The following is a 22,247-nucleotide window of genomic DNA, read 5'->3' on the forward strand; positions in this document are numbered from 1 at the left end:
CCTTCATCATCCATGCACCAACATCCCACTACGATGAAGAAGAAATTGAGAAGTTCTACATGGAGCTGGAGAAGTTCTATAAAGAAGACCACACCTTCTACATGAACATTTTTGGTAATTTTAATGCCAAGATAGGACCGAGAAGGTCACCTGAAGAATTCTACATTGGGTCCCATGGCCTAGAATGTAAGGAACAGGGTGAGAGACTGTCTGAGTTCATCATGTTGCCCAAGACCATCCATGGTTACTCACATTTCCAGGAGGCCAAATCTAAATGTTGGACTTGGGTCTCTCTCGGTGGACAGTTCCACACGAAATTGACCACATCATAAGATGATACGGCACCAGGTCCAGACAAGGTCAGACCTGAACACCTGAAGAATCTGCCACTAGTACTCATCAATACACTGGCTTAGCTCTTCTCACGCTACCTGTCGGAATGCAAGGTTTCATCCTAATGGAAAACCAGCAGGACCGTTCTGTTGTACAAGGGAGACACCCATGACATCAGCAACTATCGCCCAATCTGCCTGTTATCCGCCATCTACAAAGAACATTACATAGTACATACAATTATTTTATTATTTAATATAGTTAAATATTAGTTCAGCAGAATAATTATTCAGTATTGAAAAAGTTTTACACAGTTAAAATGATAACTTAGTCTTTATATATGTGTTTTAATCCAACATTCACATTTTTGTTAAAAACACAATTCATTTTTATCTTTCAAATGACAAGAGCAAATAACTACAAAATTCACAAGGCTGCTAAATTGTAGATGAGAAAGTCATGTTATTATGGAAATAAAGGGACTTTATTAATCTGCAAAGGCAGATATATAGAGAAAATGAAAGAAAATAATTTTTTGTTTATACTAACTTTATGAAATGCTATTTTCAAGTGAAACCAGAGAGTTTACTCTTAAGGAATAGGGACCTCACTCTAATATCATTTTATAAGATATTTTTGCCCCAATTTAATATAGTTACTTTGTAGTACTCAACTTAAATCTCAATGATATAAATATGTTGCAAGAATAGAAAGCACTCTTAGGGCAACAATTTATTTCAGCAATTTATACTATCATGGATCATATACAAGTTCACCCACAATTAATGTATTATGTACTATTAAGTACTTCCAGCACTTAGTTCTTGTCCAGAGTGATCATTTCCAATTATCTTGGTCATATAGGTCTTTTCTCTATCCTCGATACCTCCCTCAACACTATTTGATGATTGCCAACCATAATGCTTTGGTTATTAGATAGATAGATAGATAGATAGATAGATAGATAGATAGATAGATAGATAGATAGAGAGAGAGAGAGAGAGAGAGAGGGAGGGGGAGTAAAGTTTCAAAAAAGAATGCATTTCACAATAAAATGTATGCACTACGAATGAAATCGAAATTTATTTTAAATCAATTTATTTGCTTATGGTTTGGGGATCAACGTGCCAGTGCTAAGGACGGCAGACTTAGCACTGAAAAGTCTAAAGGGAGGGAGGGAGGGAGGGAGGGAGGGAGGGAGGGAGGGAGGGAGGGAGGGAGGGAGGGAGAGAGGCAGGGAGGAAGGGAGAGAGAGAGGGAGGAGGAAAGAGACAGGGAGAGAAAGAGAGGGAAGGAGAGGGAGGAAGAGAGGGAGAGAAAGAGAGAGGGAGATGAAGGGATGGGGAAGAGAGAGAGGGAGAGAGAGAAAAAAGAAAAGTATAGGCAGACTGGGGGAGAGATGAAGTGAGGGAGACCAGGGACATCTGATGTGGGGAATGTACATTGATGAAGGAAGAGTTATGGAACGTTGTATGACTGAAAACAAACCAGGAACAATTTTGAAGCTGTGTATCTCACAGCATTTCAAAAAAAGAGAAAATAAATCATAAGTAGGTAGTCAAATTTTGAGTGAAAAATGTATTGCTATTCTAATACAGAAATATTTTTTAAAGTCATATTTCATGGCATCATGTCTAAATGACAATGCTGACTCTGATTAGAAAAACAAACATAAAATTGGCTTTAAAATGTCGAAGTCATACTGGAGCCTGGTTTTGATACATAAAGAAAAGAAGGAACACTGAAACCTACAGATTCCTCCTTATTAGTCTAGCAAGACTAGATACCTAATGAGACTTATTTTTGGCACCATCATCCTGCAATATTTTTGTCAGGGAAAAAATAATTATCTGCCAAATGTTATACTAGCAAGATTTTTTTACTACTTTCTAAACTCTCATCTGTTGCTAAAAAGTAAGGTTAAATAAACTCTGAATAAATTTGGTAGTTCAAATTTTAAGCTATTTTTTTCTGTTCTTTTTTCCCCTCATCCATCCTTTTTTTTTTCCCTTTCCTTCCTCCGTGTCTCATTTATTTTTTCTTTTCTTCATTCAAATATTCCTCACTTAAAATATATTTATAGATATATAAAGTGTCAGGGGAACTAGGACAATTTATGAAAAGCAATAAATAAATAACTAGTAACGTGGAGAGATTTAAATTAAACAAAGGGATATGGAAGCGACTAAATTACTCTTCACTATAACATACATCAAAGTGTAGTAGAACCATACAATGAAAGATTTGTGGTAATATAAAGAAAGGGAAGGATCCAAGGGGAAATTTATAAAAATATGTCATTAAAGACATTTAGAAGGTACTTCTGAGTATGACAAAGTATCAGAATAATTACTTCATGCATTTATATAATAAAGAGAAGATAATGGCTGTATTCCCCGGGGCACCTTAGAGTGGCTGGATTTCAGTTTCCTTCCCCACCCCAAGCAGAGCTCCCATGGCCGAAGATCTCCAGAACCTAGCCACAGCCATGCTCAAGACCCTTCTCCACATGATCAGACGAGCCTCACGCATGAAGGAACCAGCAGAGAAACTCAGGTGTGTGAGACCCGGGGCTGAGACTTCCAAGCCTGTTCGAACCTCTTCCTCTCAGATTCTCCATTTTCCAGTAGCTAGGCAGTCACAGCTCGCAGCGCTGTGTAATCCCATCAACGACCAACATCCAGAGACTATAAAACCAAGCTCCCAGAAGCCACATTTTATAGTCCAGTTCTCCATCTGGGAGAACCTGGCAAGCTACCAAGAGTTTCCTGCCCGCATGGGAGAGACTTGCATACTCCCCATGCCGCATTCATGTGCCAAAACCTCTAACAATGATGGGTTTCATTCCTCTGACCCTGAAAAAGCCTCCAATGTGACACCATTGGAAAGGACAAGTAAAGAGAGGCTTCTAAAATCTCAGGGCTAGGACAAATAGATATGTTATTGAGACTGCTCAAGAAATTCAATGATCAATAGGATGATGATGATGATGATGATGATGTTGAATTTTAATATATATGTTCATAAAATATTTTAAAATGCTTACAAATAAATCTCATGTTCATGAATGTAAGCATTTCATTAACCAAGCTAATTGCACAGAGAGTATATAACAAGTCCTCTGAATATAAATTAAATATAGTATAAACAAATGATTGCAATCAAAAAGATGACATGGAAGAAAAATTAAAATGATTATTTTAGCCAAGACCACACTGAAAATAATTATTAAACTATGAATCATTTAGAAAGTTGGAGTAGCATCTATTTCAGTGTCGATGAATCACTGGTTTCCACAGCACATATTAAAGATCACAGTCTGACTTCTTGAATGGTCAATAAATGAATCCTTCTTTAATAGTTCAAACAAAGACAATAAAGTTTGAATAATTTACTAATTAACTAATGACCACATCCAGATATTGATTTAAATAGATACTTAAAAGAAAAAAGTACAAATCAATAAGCAAATATTGTAAGCACTTTGGAATGAAACAGGCAATAATACAAGAGGGGAAAATAAGTGGGAAAATAGTTATGCATTTTAGAAAAAGTCATGATGTTTGTAATAATGATTGACTAGAACTAAGTATGGTTTTAATCAGTGAACACACTTCAGAGACAAAAGCTCATACTTAATTTCACAGTATTTATTTGAAAAGCATGCAAATCTGCAGTTTCTAGAATTTTATGTCCCATTGAGGGATTTTCTGAAACTAAATATGCAGTCATGAGAACAACATAACATATATTTTGGAAAAATTTCTGAAGATTTTTTATGAACATTTCCATATATTCACTCAGGCATTCAGGCATAAAACATACAGTTGAAAAAAATGATTTTGATGATAAGGATAAATGTATATCTTATCAAGTGGAATGTGTCAAGGAGAACCCACACCATTATATAATGACAAAATTTAGATAAAGAAGCTTATTTTTGGCCTGAAGATTGGGACTAAAATTATTACCAAAAAAAAGTTACAGTAGAAATTTACTATAATAAATTTCATAAATCACAATGTAGTAAAGCCTCTAGAGAATGAAGGATGTTATCTATGAATTCATATTATCTATGAATACTCAATAGGGGCTGGAGTTATAGCACAACGAGTAGGGTGTTTGCCTTGCATGTGGCCAACCTCGATTCGATTCCTCTGTCTCTCAGAGAGCCTGGCAAACTACCAAGAGTATCCTGCCCGCACGGCAGAGCCTGGCAAGCTCCCAGTGGCATATTCGATATGCCAAAAACAGTAACAACAAGTTTCACGATGGAGACGTTACTGGTGCCAGCTCGAGCCAATCAATGAGCAATGGGATGACAGTGACACTGATATGTTATCTATTTTCTTATAATTAGTCCCAGTTATCTTTTTAGAAGTATAAGTAAAAATTAATTAAATTAATATATTTTACATGATCATATTTATACTTACAATTAAGATGTTTTACTAGTAATTTTTATGACACTTCAAGATATATTTGATAATATTGCAGTTATATTGAATAAAATAATCCCTAAAATTATAGAAATACTAATGTAGGAATATACATGAAAAATAAGTTAACTTTTGTGAAGAAATATTGACATATCCTTTTGTCCATTTATGAGAATTACTTGATGGAGAGAATTTATGAGCTTCTTTCTAGAAATAAAAAAAATACTGACTTTGGGGCTGGAGCGATAGCACAGCGGGGAGGGCATGTGCCTTGCATGCGGCCAACCCGGGTTTGAATCCCAGCATCCCATATGGTCCCCTGAGCACTGCCAGGAGTAATTCCTGAGTGCATGAGCCAGGAGTGACCCCTGTGCATTGCCGGGTGTGACCCAAAAAGCAAAAAAAAAAAAAATACTGACTTAATAAACTTTCAAAACTCAAATAAGGGTGGGTTGGAGACATGACACAGTGGGTACGGTGCTTGCCATGCATCAAGTTAATACAGGCTTGATCCTCAGCATCCCTGATAGTCCCCTGAGTCCCCCTGAAGTAATTCCTGAACACAGACTCTGGAATACACCCTGAGCACTGACAAATGTGGTCCCCAAAACAAGAAAAAATTTTTAAAAATGCAAAAACCTAAATGGGTTTAAAAATACATTAAAACCATGTAAAAATTGATATAGGAAACAAAGATAAAAATCTTTAAACAACTATATATAACACTTAAAGTTTATTTTAAAACAAAGAACTCAAAAACTGAAAACACATTTCTTATACACATTAGAACCCCAAATCACATTGGTTTAATCTGGTTGATGTGTTGAGAAAATGTGACTGTCAGCCAGAGATTCCATATAAAATCCTGATTTCAAAGATTGACAGACTGGTCGAGTATATGATCAGCATGTGATGAATGCTTGCACATCTACAGAAAAGAACTTATTGGTGGAGTTTGATTCAAGAAAGATGAATCTGCAAAGAAATGATTTGTGCTTTGCAATGGTAACCAGAAAATGAAAAGATTGATTTAAAATCTAACTAAATGTGAATTAGCATGATTGAGTAAAATATGACAAATTTAAAATAATAGTTAGACATATTACATGCAATACTTTTATAGAAAATCAGTTTTAAAATGTTTTATTTGTCTACAAAACCTGAATTCAGAAAAATTTATTAAAATTAAATAAGTATATCTTTGTGTAATGTAAAAATCATCACTGACATGTATCAGGAATTTTAACATTTATTATAATGTAGAAGAGTGTGATGTAAAATCCAGACACTATCTAATTTTCCCATGGGGCATTTATGTATTTTATAAAAGAAACTAGAAGTTATACCTCTGTGTATAGACATTTAAAGGTATGCCTTGTATAATGCATGAATATTTCTCCATTCACTTAGTGAAAATAGTTAATTTTGCTTACTATTTCTTTACTATTTGCTTATGCATATGTTTACACATAATTGTTACATCTACATTTATGAGCTGCTTACTGAGCTAATCTTCCACACTATGCAGGCAGAATTCATGAGAGATGTGGATCATTGGGATTTTGCATGCTCTGAGATTTTTTTTTGGTTTGTGTCTGGTACTCAGAGACCCTGAGTTTATAATCTCCAGTTATGAGCAACATTATCCATTTTTTCTCAGATTGGCAAGAAAATAACACTTTGATGTCTATCATCAATATGAAAAAAATTAGAAGGCATTCTAGTAAACTACTCTCACACAAACATGAACACTCACACAGACTTTAATTGTCCACTTTAACCTACAATTTCCTAGGCACACTTTATGAGATGTAAAATAAATACATCTCCATCTTTTGTTAATTACACTTTAACTGTGTGGGGAAGAATGCTAAAATATAAATAATAAATATAATGTATATGGTGCATTCCAAAATGTTATAATGTATGATAAATGATATTAGAAGTTGATAGTTTCCCAGTTACAATCACAATAGTTTTTACCATCAACTGCTTGTTTTGCAACAAATTGTACTTCCCTCCAAATGAAAGTCTAGTAACCTTCCAAGGTACCAGAACTAGCAGCATTGCTTTTGTTCAAGAGATTAAGAAAACGTGATGGTGTGTGTCTTCAACCCTGCTTGGTAAATACTAAACTTCTCTTTAATTTTCTTGGAATTCATCTAAATTAACTCCCTAAAACAAATGCTCAGGACCCATTTGCAAAAACTTTGAAGGAACAGTTTCTTCCAATGCTCTGTTGACTGTATAGATTGAGAGTAAGATTTGGACCATCCAATAAAAAAATGTGAGACACTTGAACAAAAAGCCTTTTAGGAAGTTGAACTTGAGATTTTGTAATTTTCCATTCGAGCCACAGAAACAAAGAAATGGAAAGAGACTCAGCAATGATGGACTTAGCTAACTACTGGTTGGCCAACGGAATTCACTGTATCACTGTTTCACTGTCATCCCATTGCTCATTGAATTGCTCAAGCGGACACCAGTTAACGTCTCCATTATGAGACTTGTTACTGTTTTTGGCATATCGAATACACCATGGTTAGCTTGCCAAGCTCTGACATGCAGGCGAGATATTCTCCGTAGCTTGCTGGGCTTTCTGACAGGGACAGAAGAATCGAACCCGGGTTGGCCATGTGCAAGGCAAACACCCTACACGCTCTAAGACCTCATTACAAGACTCCTAAATGCAGACCTTGACTACTTATCAGCACAGGCCACTCTGTCATTCCCATTAACACAAGAAATTGTGATTCAACTGTCAGACGAAAAGCAAAGAAAGACTGGGGAAAGATTTTACCCAAAAGTAATATTGTTTTTTGCAGGTATATATCCAGCAAAAAATATCTGTCTAATGCCAGGCACAAAAATCAGATCAAAGTGGATTAAAGACCTCAAGATCAGATGTGAATATGTAAGGTACATAGAGGAAAATGTAGGCAGAACTCTCCATGACATTGAAGCTAAAAGCATCTTTAAGGACAAAACAGCACTGACCATGCAAGTGGACACAAACAAGCAAATGGGACTACATCAAACTAAGAAGCTTCTTCACTTCAAAAGAAATGGTGACCAAAATACAGAAAGAGCCCACAGAATGGGAAAGAATATTTACCCAATACCCATCTGATAAGGAATTAATATCCAGAATATACAAGACACTAGTAGAATTGTACAAGAAAAAAATCTCCAAACCCATCAGAAACTAGGGAGAAGAAATGAACAGAAGTTACCTCAAAAAGGAAACACAAATGGCCAAAAGGCACATGAAAAATGCATCACATTGCTAGTCATCAGGGAATTGCAAATCAAAACAACAATGAGATATCATCTCACACCACAGAGACTGGAGCACAGTCAAAAGAACAAAAGCAACCAGTGCTGGCGCTGATGTAGGTAAAAAAGGACTCTCTTTCACTGTTGGTGCAAATGCCAACTGGTCCAGCCTTTCTAGAAAACAATATGGATAGTCCTTCAAAAACTAGATATTGAGCTTCCATATGACCCAGGAATACCACTTCTGGGAATATATCCCAAGGATGCAAAGAAGCACAGCAGAAATGACATCTGTACCTATATGTTCATTGCAGCACTGTTCACAATAGCCAAAATCTGGAAACAACTCAAATACACTAGAACAGATGACTGGTTAAAGAAACTTTGGTACATCTACACAGTGGAATACTATGCAGCTGTTAGTAGAGGGGAAGTCATGAAATTTGCTTATAAATGCATAGACATGGAGAGTATCTTGCTAAGTGAAATTAGTCAAAAAGAGAGGGACAGACATAGAAGGATAACACTCATTTGTTGAGTATATAATAACATAACATGAGGCTAATACCCAAGGACAGTAAATACAAGGGCCAGGAGGATTGCCCCATAGCTGGAAGACTGCTTCATGAGCGGAGGAGAGAAGGCAGATGGAATAGAGAAGGGATCATTAAGAAAATTATGGCTGGAGGGAAGTCACACCCTTGACCCACCCTGGGCGCCATCTTGCCACATTCAACAGAGAAGAGGCCAGGCATTCTGGTGAGCAACGAGGCCAGAGAATGCTCCGGACCCGAAATGGGACCAGCAACACCGGGGAGCCGGAGGGAGGAGGTGTAGCCACCACACCTTCTCCAGATGGAGCCCTGGCGACACTGAGTAGCAACTAACACAGCTCCGGGATGAAGGACTGGGACACATCCGAACCGCACGGCCGCTAATGCAGCCATGCGACCTTTTTTAAAAACTGAAAACATATAATCTTTTAATGGAAAACTAATTATCAAATGCTTCCTTAGTAGGTCTGTCTTTCTTGGGGGAAAACTCCAACAACAGTAGTGAGTTTTGTGATGAAATATGGAACATAATCAAGGTAAAGAGAAAATGAAGTGAAATTCATCAGTTATACAGTTGGGGGTGGGGGGTGGGGGTATACTGGGGATTTTGGTGGTGGAATATGGGCACTGGTGAAGGGATGGTGTTTGAATATTGTATAACTGAGACATAAACCTGAGAACTTTGTAACTTTCCACATGGTGATAAAATAAAAATTAAAAAAAAAAAGAAAATGATCGCTGGAGGAATCAGTCGGGATGGGAGATGTGTGCTGAAAGTAGATAACAGGTCAAACCTGATGATCTCTCAGTGTCTGTGTTGCAAGCCATAATGCCCAAAAGTAGGGAGAGAGTATGGGGAATATTGTCTGCCTTAGATGCAGGGGGAGGGTGGAAAAGGGGGGTTATACCCGGGATATTTGTGGTGGCGAATGAACACTGGTGGAGAGATGGGTGTTTGATCATTGTGTGATTGTAGCTCAAACATGAAAGCTTGTAACTATGTCAAATTTAAAAAAATATGGTGATATTGTGTGGCTTAGGGAGATCCTACAAATAAGGAAAACACATGGCCCTAAGAGGAACAAGCACCTTTGCAAGGCAAAAGAAAATTTCATTTATTTTCTACAAAGGGATAAACAGATAGGAGGAACCAAGTGCAGAGGTGTGGGGCTGAGGATGAAAGAATGATCAGTGAGATGGGAGAATCCTTTAGCTTGGTCAGTTTGTTTTCAGCTGATCTGAGACTCTTAGGCACTATCCTCGGCTAAAGTGGTTTTTTTTTTATTTATTTATTTATTTATTTATTTATTTATTTGGTTGTTTGTTTGTTGCTTTTTGGGTCACACCCAGTGATGTTCAGGGGTTACTCCTGGCTCTGCACTCAAGAATTACTCCTGGCGGTGCTCAGGGGACCATATGGGATTCTGGGGATTGAACCCAGGTCAGTCACGTGCCAGGCAAATGTCCTACCTGCTGTACTATTGCTTCGGCCCCTTGGCTAAAGTTTAGTTCATGATTTTGCTCCACTTTATCAACAGATGAAGTGGAGGGGCAAGCAGGTGCACTAACCACTGATAACGCCAACAGTGAGAGCTTGGAGGGTGAGGGTTTTGCCTGCCATGGGTCAACAAGGGGGCACGTTTGAGTCTTGCCACACTGCCACACCAGGAGCAAAGCTCTTTTCAGGCCTTTCCTTGAACTCTTGACAAGGGCACATTTCTTAACTTTCCTGTTTCCTAGGGAGAGACCAGGGCCCAGATAAAATTTCAACATTGATGTAACTGCCCTTTATTCAAAATATTCAGTCCAGTAGGCCGGAGAAATAGTACAGAGGAAAAGTGCTAGCTTTGAACATGACTGAGCTGGTATCAATTGCAGGGACCACATAGAGTAGTACTGAGCACCAAGCAAGGAGAAGTACTGAGCACCAAGCAAGGAGAAGTACTGAGCACCAAGCAAGAAGTACTGAGCACCAAGCAAGGAGAAGTACTGAGCACCAAGCAAGGAGAAGTACTGAGCACCGCCGGTTGTGGCTCCAAAACCAATACATACATTTAATCAAATGAGTCCCTTGGGTCTCTCCAAACACATCTGCACGAGGTGTTATCATCCCATTAGTGACAGTCAACCCAAATGCATTCAAAACACTGATCACTAAGTCCTGCTTACTCCCAGTAGAACGCAGACCTTCTTGTGTGAACTGAAGGCACTCTCCAAGGGCAGGCACAAGTAATTAAAGCATAAATATTATTCTGGTTATATATGTTTAAAATGTGAGTCACGTATAACACATAAAACACTGTCAAAAATATTGAAATAGGGTTGAGGAAGATAATGCAATGGGTAGGGTGTTTGCCTTGAATGTGGCCAAACAGGTTAATCAAGTAACCCCATATTGTCCTCAGAGCCCACTAGGAACGATCCCTGAGTACAGAGTCAGTAGAAAGTCCTGAGCACTGCTGGATGTGAACCCCAAAAAAAAGAACAAAAAAGCAAATTATTATAATTAAAAGATTTCATGTGAAAAATAAAATCAAAATAAATTATGAACTCAGATGTCAAGTGCTATTATCAACTTGATAATAAAGTTATTATTATCAATGTAATAATAATTTCCAACTTGATAATAAAATTATTATTATCAAAATGGACTAGAGCGATAGCACAGTGGGTAGGGCGTTTGCCTTGCACGTGGCAGACCTGGGTTCGATTCCTCCATCCCTCTCAAGCTACCAAGAGTATCCTGCCCGCACAGCAGAGCCTGGCAAGCTACATGTGGCGTACTCGATATGGAAATAACAAGTCTCACAATGGAGACATTACTGGTGCCCGCTCAAGCAAATCAATGAACAACGGAACGACAGTGCTACAGAGTTACAGTGAATTATCATAATAATAGTAATCAAGTTAAATAATAAAGGTATTATTATCAACTTCATCTTAAACAATAATTGATTTTAAGAATCTTAGTAGTAAAATGAAAATTTATTTAATTTTTTTTTTAATTTTCTGTATGTTGGCATTTTCTATTATTTTCCTTACCTGGACTAGATTCTAAAACAATGTTAAAATTGAGAAGAATTACTTTTCTCAGGACACTGAATTTTTTGATATCTTTACATTTAAGATATCTCATATAAATTAGTAAAATTCTGAATTGATAAGAAAATAAATGACGATAGGGGCTGGAGCAATAGCACAGCGGGTAGGGCGTTTGCCTTGCACGCGGCCAACCCGGGTTCTAATCCCAGCATCCCATATGGTCCCCTGAGCAACGCCAGGGGTAATTCCTGAGTGAAGAGCCAGGAGTAACCCCTGTGCATCGCCGGGTGTGACCCAAAAACCAAAAAAAAAAAAAAAAAGAAAATAAATGACGATAGATAGGATTTTCTTTTTTAATTTCTTTTTTTATTTTTTAAATCTTATTTATTTATTTACCAAAGTTGTTCACTATTAAATTTCAGCCATACAGTATTCCAACATCCGTCCTTCCCCAGTGTGCATTTCTCAGAACCAGTGTCCCCAGGTTCCCTCCATCACCCCCCAAACACCCACTCCCTGCCTGTCTCTGTAGCAGGCACTTTTATAGATAGGATTTCTGCAACAACCTCCAACACCAAGCAGGAAATCAGAAGCATGTAATATTTTCCTAGAAAAGGAGTAAGTCGTATATATAAGTAAGCAAAATGAATAAGTATAAATATATAAGTATATTCTCATATACTTATATACTTTAGAATAATTTCTTAACAAAAAGCAGTGGAGAAAACTGGACCCATGAATGATCTAAAAGTACATTAATAAATTACTTGTAAATAATGAATTGTTCTCCTTTGAGCCATAACCATGTTTATTGTACACGACAGCTCTGTTTAAATATTTTTATAAATATAAAAATTAAATATCAACTAAGACTATGTGTCAGTTTCTGTATCCATTAAAATACTTGATTATCATAAAATGTCATGTAGCTAGTAAAATAGCTATCTAATGGTACATCAGGAAGATAGTTGGAGGACATATTATAGGGGAATTACCAAGACCACAAAACTATTAAATAGTGGAACCAAGACTTGAACTCAGAAAATGTTGGTTCTGCATTCAATGTTCTTTATTTCTATGCTCTAATTCTCACATGGATTAAGATAATTAAGTTTGTATAGGTCTGAAAATCCTAAAGCTTAAAAGAAACCAATAGATTATCTATTTCTTAGTCTTTTCAAAAACTATGTTAATTTTTTTTTCAATTACCTATCTATCTCTAGGGATGAAAAAATCCTCTAACTTTGGTCAATACCCTGTTAGAGTAGCTAATCAGATTTTCAATTATAAAATCTATTCTTATTTCTTTTCAACAAAGTCTTTCTACAATTTAATCAGATAACTCTAACTCCTCTCTTGAGATGTAGATCAGGGAACTAGTCCCATCTTTAGAAAAATACTCTTCATGAGTAAAAAGTATAATCTAAAATACTATCAACTTATAAGGGACATGAAGAAAATCACAGCAGGAACTGGGAAGAATTAAGTTGAATCAAACATACATTATAGCTCAGTGTCCTTTTGGCATGCTTTTCTCCAGTGCATAGAAACATTCGTTCACTTAAAAAATAAGTTTATGCCTACAGAAGTTATGCTATTTTCTACAAGAAAATTCTATAGATTTTTCAAGGAACACATTAATTTTGCATTTTGATATTATATACACCACTAATAGCATTGCTCATTAATTATCTCAAAGAATGGTAAATGCTGTTGTAATTGTTTTGCCCATTGGTTGACTTCCACAAACTCCTTTCTAAATCAGTACAAATAATGATTAACATAGATAATAAATTCAAAGTTTTATTTTTCAGTTAAAATTAGAAAACCTGGGGATGGACACCAAAAATTGAGGGAAATGTATAAGTGTGTGTGGGGGACGGGGGGGGGCAGCTACGTAAATGATTAAATAAATACTAATGCGTGTAAATATATATTCAACTACACTACAAGAAAGGAAATTCTGTGCTAGGTTATGCATATAGTAAATAATCATTTTGAAAATAACATCCTGAATTGTTTTATTTTTGCAATGAGCATGTAGGACTTATAGTGACGAAGGAATAGTGAAAGACATAGTAAAGAGGGGATTTTAATCATTTCAAAGAAGCACTTAATCTCTCCATACATAGGGCAGGCATTTCCTTCTAGAAAAACTTCTAAAAAACAGGAAGTTAAAAACGTAAACAATCCCTCATAACAAAATAAGTAACATAGAAATACAAAAACTAGCATTTACTTGAACATGACTTAAGATAGCTTGAAGAGTGAAATGCCATATTCTTTTTTATTTTCCTGAGAAATAGCATAAATGTCCTCTTTCTATGTGTAGCATATTCCTTTGCTTTCATGCACTTGAATAAAACCCGTTTTTCTTTCTTCAGTGAACTTTCTTGACCCATGCACTCTGTGAATCTAGTTTTCACTCATCTTTCTTTTTTATTTTACTATCATTTTTATTTTATTGAATAAATGTGAGATATAGTTACAAGCTTTCATGTTTGAGTTACAATCACACAATGATCAAACACCCATCCCTCCACCAGTGCACATTCCCCACCACCAATATCCCCAGTATAACCTCACCTTTCCCACCCTCCCACTGCCTCCATGGCAGATAATATTCCCCATACTCTCTACTTTTGGGCATTGTGGTTTGCAATGCAGATACTGAGAGGTCATCATGTTTGGTCTTTTATCTACTTTCGACACACATCTCCCATCTCGACCAATTTCTCCAGCCATCATTTTTTTAGTGATCCCTTCTCTATCCCAGCTGCCTTCTCCTCCACGCTCATGAGGCAATTATGGAGCAATCTTCCTGGCCCTTGTAGCTACTTTCCTTGGGTGTCAGTCTCATGTTATGTTTTATTTTATACTCCACAGATGACACTCATCCTTCTTAACTTGGATCCAGGTTTATTTTTCAACTTATAACTATTTTCTTATAAATTATTTTATATTTATTCCTTATGTGAAATTTAGGGTGCACAAGAATGTGTTACATTCTGTTCATGTAATAATAATTAGCCTACAGGATAGATCATTTTTTTCTTTTTTTAATTTTAATTTTATAACATTGTTCACAATAATTCATTACATCTAATATTCAAACAACACTAACACCACCATTGCACCTTCCCACCATATTTTGAATGTTTCCACCTCAAATTCTAACCTGTGCCCCCCAAAGCAGAACCAAAACAATTAATTTTGTATTGCTTGTTATGAATAATCTGCTTAAAATGGTCCAATAATTTCTTTAGAGGAAAGCGTGTGAACATTGTTGTTTTTCATCCTGGACCCAGTAAGCCATTGTACAGGAGATTACTAACAGGTTTGTTAAACCCAATCAAATGTTGTGTGCTACTCTTGGTACATCCGTGGTGTAGATGATGAGAGGTTGCTCCTGGAATACTAAAATTAATAATACAATTATAGAGCGGATTCACTCATGGATAAGGCCTATGTTGTTCTCTTCCAGGAGCTTTATTTCTGAGTCTCTGGATCATGACTGTTGATGAGATTATGTGGTGCCAGGTGTGGGTGTGACAGCCAAGCTAGTGGTAAACTTGGGAGATGGGAGGAGAACTCCCATTCCCACTCCAAGTGAGCTTGGAGATTTCAGTCATGGGTCCCGCATACTTTGATTTTCTGCAGATTCACTCATGGGTGAGACTTGTCCAAGCTTGTGAAGAGTGGCTGTGAGCATGACAGTGATTGAGTCCTGGAGGTTTTTGGCTGCCAGGTCTCTGTTGGGGCGGGGAGGGAAACTCACCCAACCCTTTCCAGGTTGCCCGCATGAAGAAAGCCTGGTGTGGGTTATGTACAGGTACAAATTTTCTAATAAATAAAAGATAAAATCAAAAGGCCTGAATATATCCTTTCATGGTTTCCAATCTTTTATAATATATCTAGTGCATGTATACAATTCTTGAAAACCTGACATACACAAATTAAAGTTCTTTGTTTCCCAGATGAAAGCTATGTCAGTGAATCTATAAAGCTATCCTCAGAAAGTTTCACAGAGTAAGAAAATGTAAGCACATAGGACAGCATATTTATTACAATTAGCAAAGACAGATATTCACCTACTACTTGAAAAGAAAGACTTAATAAAAAAATTACTTGAGAAAATGTTTCTCATCTAATTTGTACAATTACAATTAATTCTAAAAGTAAAAAAAATATGCTCACTATCCTTGAAAAAGTATGGAGCAACAACATACATGCACATAGATAAATATGCAAATATAAAAAATAAATAATATGTGTGGTCTATGTATCATCTATATAAATACATACATAAGAGATAGGACGAATGGAGAGGTTGCTGAGACCACTTGAGAAATTCGACGATCAATGGGATGATGATGATGATGATGATGATGATGATGATGATGTATGATCTACAAAGTAAAATTTTTTCATTGGGATCATTAACAAGGTGTAAAACTGTAAGGCATATTGGATATGCCAAAAACAGTAACAATACGTCTCTCAATGAGAGACATTACTGGTGCCCACTCGAACAAATCGATGAGCAATGGGATGATAGTGACAGTGAAAACTGTAAGGACATATTCTTATGTATATGTAAACACACTTTTAACTTGTGTTAAAAATTCTGTAAGGAGCTTTGATTTTTTCATTTTAGATGAACAGAACATACACGAATGATAGCTGGTGGTAAAATATTTTTCACAAAAAAATAGTGTTTCAATTCACAATTATGTGGTAAGTGAATACATTTCTGAAAGGATTGTAAAAAATAAAAAGAAATGTATTTCATGGGAAACTTTTTAGATAATTATCATCAGGGTTTGTACTCAAGAAGCATGTGGTCACGTGTGTGTGTGGTGCCGGAGGAACTGAATAATGACATTGTATATTACAGTATATTAGGATTATTTAGAGAAAAACTAAATCAGAATATATGTATATATACATACATAGACATATTTCCATTATCTATGTAGTAGACAATATGTATACCTATACACATTATTGAAAATGCTACTATATTTGTATATAGTTTGCATATACACTATGCTTATATGTTATGTATATAGAGATGAAAAAGAAAAAGATCATAAACCAAATAAGGAAGAACATTGATCATAAAAAAAAACAAAAATTATAGAATACTTTCAAATTCCCTTAAAAATTTCAATTTGAGATTAAAATACCTGAGTGCTACCACCTTTGTTGAGAGTTTTCACATCTCTATTACCACTAGGTAAGTGGACCCAACAACATCTGTTACGAGACATAACTGTAAAATACAGATTTTTATTTCTTATATGGACAGCATGACAGAGCTTGGCAAGCTACCCATGACATATATGACATGCCAAAAACAGTAGCAACAAAGTGCTTTTCATGTTCCTAGAGCGAGCAGACACCAGTGGGTTACTCTAGCATGCAACAGGGACAAATGAAGATGTTACTGGCACCCAATCAAGCAAATCTATAAAAAACAGGATGACAGTGATACAGTGATACAGTGATGGACCTGTTTGCTGCCAATAGTATGGACACTGGCGACATGTTACATGAGTTTAAGTACTGTTTTTCATTTAGCATGTGTAACAAGTTTGGTATCTACTATGCATTGACGTACATGCCTACAAATTTTAATCACAATAGCACCCACTTAAGAGGGTCTTTATAAGGAATAAAAAGGTTGAACACATGAGAGCTAGATAAATAAGGGTTCATCTAGTAAAACATTTGTGATTATAAAACTGTTTTGACATTCTTGCAAAGTAGTCTATAACCTTCAATACATTTCAAGTTCCTTCACAGAGCTGTACTACATTTTGATTTCTGTATTCTTTGCGCTTTGTTGTTTCCTGCTACATAAATAGTCAACAGCAATTTATTGGAAAAAATTCTTTACCAATTTCTAACTAAAGTCATCCTCTGTGAACTTGTTTTCTTTTTTTTTTCCTAGCTGACTTGTCCCAAGTCATTACCGCATGTTATAAAGGCAAAGACTTTGAAGAATCCCTGGCAACCCAGTATGTCTCAGGATTAAATTTAATGATGTCAAGAGAACTTCCACAGTGGCTTATGTGTATGTGTCAGTCTCCTTCATTAGATTGTAAATCCCTGTATTGAAGAAACTGTATTTTATTCACTTTGGTATGCTTCACAGCATCTCAGTAGAGTACTGTGAATTTAATAAGTTCTCAATACATATTGAGTTTAACCGAGTTATTTGCTCCTTCAAAATCCAGCTCAGATGCCACTTCCAAGGCAATACTTCCTTCAGTCTTCCATGCAGAACTGATTATTCCCTATGCTGTAGTAAGGATTTGACTGTGACTGTGAGGTGACCTTATAAATATGATAATGTACCACCTACACACAGTCATAGATACATGACTAGCCTCAGAAAACCATAGTCACTTTCTCCTGGACACACTGATTTACCCTTTAGTTCAAAACATGCATTTGACCAAATCAGGTCTCTTGAACACATAAGACACTATACCACCACAATAGTGAGAACACACATGAAAGGGACAGTATTCAATGCCCGAACTGTTCTGTCTTGCATTTTTAACTTATTTCTACATATTGTTGAAAATGGGTTAAATTTACTTAACTTTTAAATGTGCAATTGAAAAATCATTGAGCTAGAATCTTTCTTTCTGTACCCCAACATGTTAGGTGCCTTTTGGAAATTGGATATCTCTTTTCCCTTCCCATGTTTTTCAAACTGCTTACAGTGTTTAAAATTTGTCTCCAACCTAACCCATCTCTAAATAATTTCTCTAAATTAACTTATTTATGCAATTGCAATGAGTCCACTCAAGACAGAACTAAATCATAAGTCTCTAAATTAGAAAGATGCATGAATTTCTCCTTCACGCTCCCTTCATATCCTTGATTGTGGGGAGTCTTCGAGGCATCACTCAGGACTGTTGGGGCCCCTATTTGTGTTTCTCATCCCCTCCATGCCTGCAGCTCACGGTGAAATCCCAGAGATGCATTGATAACAAGGCCTCACTGTGCTGGAAGTAATTTGGGTCACACCATTGCTGTTACAGCAACTACAGGGCGCTGGGAATCAAACCATGGTTGTCCGTGTACAAGTCAATCACCTTCAATTCTGTGCTACCTACCACCCCCACATTGTTTTTCCCAGAAAGAAAATGTAATAGCTTTTCATTTGTTCATCACGAAATGTGTCCTTTTGATTATGAACATCTAGCTTTTCACAATGTCTCCTTTTATAATCTACTTTTCCTAAGCTTTAAGCACACAGAACTCAGCTCTGCCATGTATGTTCGAAAACTTTGTCTATATGATGTGTAAGCTTGATCTCTCATTTACCTCATATTCCTCTTTTTCAGAGTGATCTTCCCTTAATTTCCACCATAAAAGAGTTCTGTTTTTCCCGAGATATGATTTAAATTCCATCGCAACCCTCCTCACGACTTTTTCTTTCTGCAGTGTCTACTTATTTTATGTTGAATAAAGTGGAAATTCTCTCTTCTTATTCATATCCTTCTGTACAAGAAAGCATAGTGTTAGATTCATAATGTCTTCAAGAATTTTTATTGAATGGATTGTTCAAAGTGGAATAAAAATGACATCTCAAGAATATGATTTGTATAACAATATAAGCTTATAATTGCCACACTGAAACTGTAATAAAGACTTTTTTCTTGTAAAGCAATTTTTCCAATGGTATGTTCCCTTTGGGTTTACCTACTTCAGGGCTGTTACTAAAACTGTAATAGAGAGTTTCACATTTTCATTCTGCTCTTCCACACTGGTGTCATGTGAGCTGTCTAAAATAACGATAGAGCATATTGAGTGGTAGTGGTGATATCCCACAGTGCTTTCTGAGGGTATCTGAATCGCCCGGGCCCACGAGACTGACATTTCTGAAGGCTGCTTTGCAATCTGCATGTAGAACTAAATTTAGTTATGGAAGTCAAAGTAGATTGATTCTGAATTTATAGTCTCAGTTCTATTTGTGGCACCATTAAAAAAACTGATTGAAAAAAAAAAGACACAGAAACTTACTTTTCATTCTTATTACTTTCATATAGTTATACTTAGATTCAGTATTAGCTAAAATTGCTCTAAAATAATACCATTAATTCACATCTATTGAGCTTTGATTCTAATGTGACTAAGGGGTTGAGAAGACAGTACAGAAGAATATGTCTGATCCCAGCTTAACCTCCTAAACACATGGTACCATAGTAATTTAGAGTCCCCCAAGCGTTGCTTGGTGGGGCCCCAGAGGTGTCATGCCTAGTAGTACCCAACATCACAGCGGGTAGGGTGTTTGCCTTACACGTGGCCGACCCAGGTTCAATTCCTCAATCCCTTTTGGAGAACCTGGCAAGCTACCGAGAGTGCCTCACCCGAATGGCAGAGCCTGGCAAGCTACCTGTGGTGTATTTGATATGCCAAAAACAGTAACAACAAGTCTCACAATGGAGACGTTACTGGTGTCCACTAGAGCAAATCGATGAGCAACGGGATGACAGTGATACAGTGATACTCCACATGCAGATTTGCTTTGCCTTGAGAAAATTACTGAACATTCAAAAATTGATTTTCAAGTGTGTAAGGTCCAATGATACCAATATCACCAATAATTTATAAATATTATATAAAGTACGCATAGGGGGTGGAATCTACCAAAACTGATTCTGTAATTGTAAAATTTTATTCTTTCTTATTATAACTCTAATGATAGGCAGTATATAATTTTAGAGAAAATATCTATAGATGAAACCACTAGAAATTAAAATGTCTCAGCCACAGACAGACCTCAACAACGCCAGAAAAATGAGTTACTGATATTTCTACTCCATCCCCCTTGGCCATGATATATTTCTCTTGGCGTTTTCTTCTCTGATTCCTCATCTTGTTCCTTGGATCAAGTACATTTGTTCCTCATACAGCATGAGGAACTGCATCCCATAAATCAAGACAGTTTCTTTTCTGATTCTGGGATGAAGTTGACCAAGAAAACGAAATTAAAAAAAAGAAAAAGGAAAAAGAAAGAAAAAGATAAGAAAGCTCCGTTCAGTGATCACAGCACATGTTTTGCATATGGGCAACCGGCGGGCAACCCCTGGTGCCTCTCTCTTGAGCATCACCAGTTTGGAGGTCTAAAAGGCTCTGAGAACCATGAGGCAGATATTCTGCCCTCCGCATTGAGCACAGCAATTCGGGGGCAACTGGGCACCGGTCCAAAATAGAATCAAAATTACCTCCCCAAAATAGAAACATAGAAGTTTAAATTTTTCAAAGAAAAATAAAAAGAGAATCTTATAAATATCCATGTTGAACATATTCTAATTTTTTAAAAATTCTAGTGTACAAGTGACAGCATGATAAATAGTGAGATGAAAATATCTTTTATATTTGTACATGAGACCTGCATTTTTCAACCAGCACATGTTGATGATCATCTTTCTTTTCATTATTCCTGTTAGTAAAGTGTCACCAAATGCTGAATCACATCTCAGCATAGCAGGAGCATCAAAATGAACGCAAGATTCAGAAAAGTCAAATTTGAAAGGCAGAATAGGAAGCTTGCCTTCATGTGTTTGTCTATAATTTCTGGAATTATTACTTCTGCCCTTTCCTTTATGGCTCTGCTATCTAAATATAAGTCTAAAATGCTATATCGATTCAACCTTATTTATGTTACATATTTTGAAGTTGAATTTTCTTGAACATGAACTTTTAAACCCTCATATACAAATATATTTGAATTTTCTATTATTTACTTCTATGTATCAGTTATAGATAACAGATATAAAATGTCATGAAAAATAAAACATATTATGCCTTGAACTTCTAAGCAAACTATAGTCAAACTTTTTTCAGTCACTAAAAATTCTATTTATGCCTACCAAATTACTCACAAAGAAATCTGTATGAAGTTACTGATTTATTTCAAAGATAGGAAAAGATACAAAATTACATGACCATATAACAACAATAATTTGCAAACAAATAGCTTTAAAATGTTCTTACTATTTCCTCTACTGCATAAGTGTTTTATTCAGAATTTCAGAATCTAAATTATTTTATTGAACCAAAGTTATGCTGAAAATAATTATATTTAAATAACTTTGTATCATATAGTCTTGCAAATATCTTCTTACTATGAAAAACTTAATCCTTAGATCTTTAAAATATTGTAATTTGTAACATTAAGCAATCAAAATGAGTGTGCAGGGGGTTTGGCCTTACCAATTTATTATCAAAACATAAGAATACAAGGGCCAGAGCAGAAGACAGGGCACTTGCCTTACACACAGCAAACGTGAATTCCGTCCCTGGTGTATCATACGGTCTCTGAGCCCCAACAAAATTGTCCGCTGAGCCAGTAGTAAGCCCTGAGCACACCAGATGTGTTCCCAAAACAAAGACAAAAAAAAGAGAAAAACAAAGAAAAAAACACAAAATTAATTTTACTTAAAATTATTTAGATATTTATTAGTAAACTTCAATTTTCAGATTTTTTTTGTACCATGTATAATTGCAGTGTGCCCAGTATGCCTAGTTTTTTGTTTGTTGTGCTATTTGAGCAATTAAACAGAGGCCCTCACATGTA

At 36.1% G+C, this 22,247-nt stretch overlaps 1 protein-coding gene across 1 annotated transcript in view; it reads left to right on the top strand.

Moving 5' to 3' along the window:
- LOC129400849 (uncharacterized) overlaps positions 1 to 17,700 on the top strand; it is a 128,365-nt gene extending 110,665 nt beyond the window's left edge. The window contains exon 2 of the transcript XR_008627944.1: positions 17,601 to 17,700. The gene's annotated coding sequence lies outside the window, so the exon portion shown is untranslated. The remainder of the gene's footprint in view (positions 1 to 17,600) is intronic.
- Positions 17,701 to 22,247: the final 4,547 nt, after the last annotated feature.

This window comes from Sorex araneus, chromosome 1 (genome assembly GCF_027595985.1).
Source record: "Sorex araneus isolate mSorAra2 chromosome 1, mSorAra2.pri, whole genome shotgun sequence".
NCBI classification, from domain to species: domain Eukaryota; kingdom Metazoa; phylum Chordata; class Mammalia; order Eulipotyphla; family Soricidae; genus Sorex; species Sorex araneus.